Source organism: Acanthopagrus latus, chromosome 11, assembly GCF_904848185.1.
Source record: "Acanthopagrus latus isolate v.2019 chromosome 11, fAcaLat1.1, whole genome shotgun sequence".
In the NCBI taxonomy this organism is placed as follows: Eukaryota; Metazoa; Chordata; class Actinopteri; order Spariformes; family Sparidae; genus Acanthopagrus; species Acanthopagrus latus.
Window position 1 is genome coordinate 26,659,841 of NC_051049.1, and position 8,221 is coordinate 26,668,061.

General features: G+C 39.9%; 1 long non-coding RNA gene across 1 annotated transcript; it reads left to right on the top strand.

Moving 5' to 3' along the window:
* Positions 1 to 3,003: 3,003 nt before the first annotated feature.
* LOC119028760 lies at positions 3,004 to 7,373 on the top strand. The gene is made up of 3 exons (XR_005077790.1): positions 3,004 to 4,265; positions 5,109 to 5,250; positions 7,108 to 7,373. It is a non-coding gene; the product is annotated as an uncharacterized LOC119028760 (long non-coding RNA).
* Positions 7,374 to 8,221: the final 848 nt, after the last annotated feature.

Consider the following 8,221-nt stretch of genomic DNA (forward strand, 5'->3'; position numbering starts at 1 on the left):
GAAGTTGATTTCTCGTGAGTCAGAAGGAGCTAGCAACATGTCACCTATTTTGGCAGTGATTGAAACCAGATTACCCCACTAGTAAAATGGTGGCATGTTCAGTATGCAAGACTGTCAGTATTGCATTAGTCCTTCAAAGTGCAGGCTGAAACCAAACACGTTCCGTGAGTAAATATAGGGAATTATTTATTCTTAGATTTATTTGAGTTGTTGTTGCACTACTTTTTGAAACTGTTCTATTTAAAAAGTGGCTGCACTTAATTGTTGATTATTCCAAGATTTCTTTTTTTCTTGTATTTCGGTTATGACTGACTGTCAAGGCCATAAAACAATAATAGCAATCATATCACATATAAACTCAACCATTGGTTTGAAATAGTTTTTTTTTTTTTTTTTTTTGAGTGACTTGAAATTAAGCAGCCAAACAGCTAATTAATATTTATGATAAAGGCCATTCGATTGTGTAGCTCCAACCCATGTTTCATTCATCAACTTCATCTACTGCCCCTTAGAGTCTGAAACATCCAATAAAGATTTGAGTTTTGACTGATCAGGTCAGGCTGTGTACCGCATGCATCTCTTCCTAACTGCTCAAGTGTGTTTTGGAGTACAGTCACTAGCTAACCTACATTCTTTTGCTGCAGAATGTGAAGCTTCAAAATGCAAGTGAATACAAAATAATGAAATGCAGACTAATCCAAAGGCAAACCCCAATGATGTTTGGTGATATTTGGAAGAGATCTAAACTCAGGCCTTCGAAAAGGTCATGTGTTACAAGCAAAATAACTACCTAAAAATGAGTGAGGAGGTTTGTGGGAAGCCACTCAAAAGGCTCCAAGGCCATCTGCAAACTAACAGCTCCATCAAGCTTGTAAATGAAGGCCAGGCATCAGAAACCCATTCCATAAATATGTCTGCCACAAGGCTGAATCCTTTATTGTCCTTAGTAAGGGCCTTGTTAATGCATGCAAGACTACATTCTACTTGTATGTTAACGATGTGACTCTGTACATCCATAAAATATCAACTGAATAGGGGCAGAATAGGGATCTCGGCCATGTAATATGTTCTATGAAAGTGTTCATAACAGCCTAAAAAAGGACACTTTCAAATTTTGGTATCCACTGAAAAGCTGAACACACATTCAGTAATGGTGTGTTTCAGACAGCTGGAGAGTCAAGACTGTCCAACTTCTTACCAGAATACAGTATAATGTAACACCACATCCATAGCCATAGCCACTAACATGAAGTTACTCCGTTTTGCAATATACTGTTGCACAAAATGACCTACCTACAGTGACACCATAAAACACTCTCTCCCTTCCTGTCTTAAGAACACAGTGCTTGGACAGAAGCTTCCTCCAAACTATTGTCTAAATATGGGAAAACCTTCTTGAGGTGAGAGCTTTACACACATAGACTGATAACAGGTGGTGGGTCCAAAACTACATTTATAACTCATAATTGGACAGGATCAGAGCACAGCACATCATATAATGAGTCCTGATTTTGGCCCTTCACTGCTGAGTGGTAAGAGTGGTCAAAATGGCTTCTATTTTTCTCTTTCCCTCTGTGTGCAATATCTCATGCAGCTGGGATATTACATGAAAAGAGCCATTTCAGTCTTCAAAACATAAGTGACAGGGCTGTGTTTTTTTCTGTTGCTATTCATGCTTGTACAGTTTTACAGTTATACAGTTTTTTTGGGTTTTAAGTCCTGATTGTGATTATATGTTATCAGCGTTTCAAATATGACCTAGTAGTCTTTTCACATCATGTCCACACTGTATAACATCATAACATCCAAGTTAAATAAAACACTACATATGGGTTTTGATTGACATTAAAAAAGTGGCTTACTCAACACTACGTTAACAAGGGGTTGATGATAGAGGTCAAATGATTAATCAGTTAAGCGGTGTGGACAGAACCTTTTACAAATTATTGTATCAGCTGAATTTGGTTCCTATGATTGCTGATGGCTATGAAGCAGATGATTCTACTCAGAGGAGTACGTCACAATTTTTCATGGCGGATACGCCAAGTTAATCATTATCACTTCTGCTGAAAGTGTCTGAATCCTCTTGATCTCCCTCTGCCTCTTGATCGAAAGCAAACAAACACTAGATATGCCGCAGCCATACATGTGAGACACACTTTGATTAATGTCACACTTTTCAATGTAGACTGAGAGAGACTAAGGTTACATCAGAGATAGATTTTCTCCACTCCATGAAATACCTTTCTACGCATTACTCTGGGGATAGGGCTAGGAATCAACATAGCCAGCCCACATCATCATACAGCATACAGGATGCCATCATAAGAATATACAGTGAGAAATAAAGATGAAATAATAAAGCTCTAAGAGTGTGTCAGTCAAAGTAGTGTGATAGCAAGTAAAACTACAACTTGTTAGCAACTCAACAGCTGATTGAACAAATTATTTCAAATAGCAGTTTGATTTGGCCCTCTTAGCCTTTGCCCCATGAGTGGCTCTGGTTTGATACACAACATTTCCTAGCCTATTTGTGTTCACCATGCTGAGGTTACCAAACCAACAGATAATTGCAGTTGTTAAAAGTAAAAGATGAATACAGTATTTTTATGGGCAATTTGTGGACACTGAAACACCTCAGCTTACTCAATTAAAACACTCTCTGATTGGCCTTTTTTACAGATGGAGTCAGAGTTGGCCTCAAAAGTAACTGTGTCATCCAGGATGGTGCCAACTGCCAAGGTACCTATATTGACTTACTGACTCAACAGCTATGCCACTGATAAAAGTCGATGCTGTAACAGGCAAGTTTCTATGAAAATCAATTAACATCTCTTTTGTCTTAGAGACACCGAGTTGCAAAAATGAGTCATCACGCCATTTGATTGTGGATGAAGACTAGACTAAGGCCCATCTCCTGCTCCTGCAGGAGCAGCGCCGTAGCTCCGCACACGCACATTACGCACAGCGCGTAGGGCACCAAGTGCCTGGGGGGGCACCAAAAAATCAGGCTTGTGAAAAATCACCATGATTGTCTAGGTACTAGTAACTATAAATAAATATTAAATGAAGCATGTTAACATGTATAAAGCAGTACAAAAGCAACATCTATGACAATTTGCTGGAGAAAACGGTGAATCTTGCTGCCCTCTCCCCTGTCTCCTCTTGGTGCCCCCCCTCCCCCACGTCCCAGTGGTCTGTTCGATTATGCCTCAACCTCAGTTAAGTTTGACAGCTGTTTTAACATGGCCTCGAAAAGGCATCAGGAGTCGGGAGCGGAGAAAAGAAAGAAGAAGCGAAAGCGAGATGATGCTAATGCGGCGCTTGCAGATAAGACAATGTTTTAAACAAAAAATGTTCATTTTGTAGCCTTTGCAAGCATGTCTGTGCTCATGCCAGCTAATATTGCTACCGTCAACAAACTTTGTAACGATAGCTCCTACTAGCCATGTTCAGACTGTGTTAAGTGTTGCAAATGATTGATGTTGGAAATTATTGATGCTTGCTAGCTAGTTTACGTTGTGGGAATGAATATGGATTATTGAAAGCAATTCATCATGGCCAGTCGACTGTTCCGTTAACGTTAGCATTCAGTAGATCATACGACTAGCAATCCGTCCTCAAATCGCTAGCAAGGTAGCTTTGCTTTTTCTGATTAACCTGGGCTTGCTACAGTCAGAGGTGCAGTCAAGTATCGCTACCCTATTCGCCAAGTTTACTTTGCATGATACTGCATTTCGGTGACTTTCGAAAACCCGGTAAATTGGAGATTTCTGAATTGAAAAGTCCATCTTCAGATACTCCTGTAAATAGGGAAAACTTACAGGTTCATAGGCCAAGGGCGACATCTGTTGGTGAAACTGTAATATGAGAAGAATCAATCTTAAAGTTATAGATTTATCCTTCATATTCATATAGAGTTATTAATTATGTGCAAAATTATTGTTCCTTATGAAACCTTCATAAATGTAAATTTGAGTTTTGAATTTTTAAAAATGCCAGTTATTTACATGTAGGCCTACATAAACCTAATGCAAAATGTTTTGTACTGTGGTTTAAAACTTTTTCAACCCAATCCCTGAATATTTTTTCTTGTATTTCTGAATGCCGGGTCAATGCTTAAATTTGTCCAAGGAGGAGCTCAAGGCCAGGAGGAAGATCTAGAGCAGCCATCAACCAGCAGATCGATCAACCGTCAACCAGCTGGTCTGCAGATTTTGCAACAGCTCCCAGCCCTGACCAACAACCATCAACTACCAGTTCAGGTACAGATACAACTACACACACAGCTACCGCTTCTGAAAGAGTAGTGAGTCCTGTCACTGAGAGGCCATCGGCAAGTGACACTGGAGAGACATATGTGCCCCCGCTTATTTAAAGTTCCTTGATTGAGTAAATCCTATTGTGCAATTATTTGTACTTATGTATATTTTCTTTTCCTAAGAAATGTGCACATTATTACTTACAAGGGTATATACTTGACTAATTTGTTGTGTGTTTACTATGTCCAGTTCAGTCTACAGTTATTGCACATCTTTGTTTAGAATAGTAGAATAATGTTGGTGGAATTTATTTATTTATTAATTTTAATCTTTTTAAACTTCATGTTTGGCGTCTGCGTTAATTGAAAAGTACTTATTGACAAGTTGTTTTGAAATTAAAGCAAATTGCACTGATAAATTTGTTCATGTTCATTCCGGGGGAAGGGGGCGTGGCCGGGGGGGGGGGCACTACAAAGCATTTGTGCTTAGGGCACCCAAATGGCTAGCAACGGCCCTGTGCAGGAGGCTAACGATCACCAAATCATATGAAAGCTGTATTATGAAGCTTGACTCAACATACTCTGACAATCATTGGTGTACAGCACAAATTATAGATGTGACAAAATGCACTCCTGGGGTGATCCTATCGAACACAACAGGGCCTAGGACAGACATGTCATTAACAAGAGTCTCTGTTACCTCGTGGTTAAAACGGACTAGCCAACAGATAGTGCCGAAGTCGATGTACGATATTTTAGAGTGAGCTAAAATATGTTGATGCATACAGTTAAATGCTGAGGAGAAATCAACAAAGCATTAATGTACATGTGTCTTCATGCCCACCAGGTGGCTGACCACAAAATTCAGCAAGCGTCGCTGTGGCATCCTCTACTTGAATGATATGCAAATTGGAGTGGGTCAATTGCATTCCGTGAAACAGCTAGCAAACTACTGTTTACAATATCTTAAACCTTTCATAACCAATGAGGTGAGTGCCACAGGACAATAATCATTAACACCTTGTGGATTTTTTGTTTTAGCAAATCTTTGTTGCTAAATACCACCTTAGTGGTAAGATAGTCTTCGTTATTGGGAACGTTCTTGAGGAATTCACTGATGCAGGGCTTATTATTTGGTTACAATACAATTGTCTTCCTGGGAATAATCATTTGTTCACAGAAAGTAATGACACTGTGGAAGTCAATTCATCTTGGACAAGATACTGAACCCCAAACTGCTCCTGATCTGTTTGTTGGCCATCGGTTTATGAATGTATGTATGAATTACTGTAAGTTGCTTTGGACAACAGCATCTGCTAAATGCCCTAAGTGTAAATATAAAATGTAAATGTAAATCCTAATTGGCCATTCAATTCATGAAAAAACACCATCTGTCTACACAGCAACATCTTTTTACCCAACTTTCCCCCTCTTAAGGGCTGCTTTATAGACTTGGGCTAGAATGACACAGTTATGGTCAGTCCAAGACTGTACCATGTCTAGTTACATACTGGTAGAAGGCCTCTTGAGGCATGTTAAAATCAACCAGTATAAAATGTGAGGCATCTGGGGAAATGCTTTGGAAACAATGCACACTAAAGCACTTCTCCTCTCCTGCCAGGTGTCTTTCCAGTCTTCCTCACTCGTACCGATGTCTGTCGTTTACGAATGAACAACTCCGTGTTTGCAAATCTCTGGTGAAATGCCATTGCATAAAGTCCGGACAATCAAATTGCTGTGCTGGATAAGGAAATTACATCTATATCTGAGTTTGTGTTGGGAGTTCCTTTGCTGAAAGTTCACCACAGTCCCAAGTGCAACCATAATCTGAAACAAAGCACTGACAAAATCCCTATTGATTCCACACTGTTAAAATACTAAAAAAAACAATACTCACATGACAGGGTTCAAATAAAATCCACTTGAAGACCACTTCAGAGACATAACAACTACTGTTGCTTGTCGCTACAGCCATGCAGCACCATTTCAGCAAAATTCTGATATACATATACGTGGGGTGGCCGTCAACTTTGATCGCTTTTAAGATCTAAGCATCGATGAGGTAAATACAGAGTCCACCTCTCTTCCACTTGCTGGAGTAATGCGCTTTGTCAGCCTGGAACAAGGCATACCCATCAAGTGTTGTGGTGGAGACAGGTCTCTGTAAAAATTTGGGCACAACGGTTTCTGATTTCCCATTGCTTGGCCAGTCTGACTCAGTCAAATAAAGAGAAACTGATGAAAAACTAAATCTCAGCTTTACCAAGCTAAAAGTCATATTAGACATAAAAAAGGACAAGGACTGTCTTTCTGAAAAGTTCCGAAGGTCTTCTGCCCGATGTTCTGGCTGCATGTGCTGCATGCAGTCTGTCCTCATTGGGAACAATTGATAAAAGCGCTGGTGCTCAGAAAAAAAAAAAAAAGGGGGGGGGGGGGGGGGCTGACGTAAGCTTCCTAAATCTGCTGAACTTTTTAAGTGAGCTTATTTACTGATTGCGTTTTATTGCAGTCCTGCTACCTGCCCCACTGGGTAAAAATGGATGGGAAATCAAAGCTTAGTTAGACTAGCTCAATATTCAAACTTCTGTTGAATAATGTGATGTGTGGTCTCTGTAAAGTGGTTCGGCATTGCTCACAGCCACCTGACTTGTCACGCACTAAAGCATAAAACATTGTCCCCGGGTATAATTTAAATCTCATCAATAACAGAAAGCAGTACAGGCACATTGCCTAAAAGCCAATAACTGGTGCCAGCACACCACAGTATCAGTATCTGTGCACTGAATGAATGCATGGTGGAGGATGATGTGAGGCCCTCACTGCCTCTCCTCTGGTTTCTGGGTCAGGTGCTGGGAGCAATGAGGTGCAAGGCTAATGGATGGACTCTTCACAGCAGAATGGAGACGGAGAAGCTTGAGGAGTTTAGTGCAATTCTATTGCCTATTAGGGAGAACAAAGCTGTGGAGATGGAAATTGTTTGCCACAGATATGAAGAGGAATTGAAGGTGTCAGAGTGCTTTACAGTAATGATGAAAGCCATGCGAAAGTGTAAAAGACTGTGGGCTGAAGGAGAAGGGAGGGGAATTGGTATAGTGTGGAGGTGTGGCAGCCAGATTAAATGAAATAATCAATCAACCTCTGCTTCCTCTTCTGGTCAATGTGCAGCACTACTCAGTGACTTGGAAAATTCTTCTCTTTTAAAAGGGTTTGGTTTTTACACATCGGTACACTCTCTCAATAGCACAGAGCCTGCAATCTAGATTCTCTGTCAACATATCCTTAGGAACAAAAGGTCAATGACAAAATGCTGGACTGCATTAGTGGGGTATGCACTATTTAATTGCAGACATTTTACATGATCAGAACTGACAGCAAAATCATTCAAAGATCTTTTGAATATCGTTACTTGTTTTGAGCTATTAGTAATTGTACTGGGACAGTAGGTGTAAAATGTGTACACCTGTTTAAAAAATGAATCTACTTAGTCCATAGTAATAGTGATTCAGGCCTTTCCTATCACGTCCCAGCTTGAGTATTCACCTTTATGGTTGTTGTTTTGACACTCAACGGAAATACTTCATCATGTGAAGATGTGAGTAACCCAAGGAAGATGTTAATGTCTTGAAACTCCCCATGATTAATTCATATAGTCTCTGATGTAGTTGTCAATTGTTTTTTTTTTTTTTCAGCTTACAGTACACTCCAGTGGTATGCTGTTATACCAGTATGGTGGTATGGCAGTGGTTACTTCTGTATCACTTGACTAGATCACCAGATGCTAACGTGGGTGTTTTCTGGTATCATTTCTGGACAGTGCACAAACCATGCCAATTGGTATTGTTTCCAGTCGGGATCGTTTCTATCACCGATCTGCGAAAAGTAGAGAAGAACTCACCATTGTACTTTATCATACTGCTTGTTGTATACTGAGTATATTTTTAGTTTAAAATGTTAAAGGCA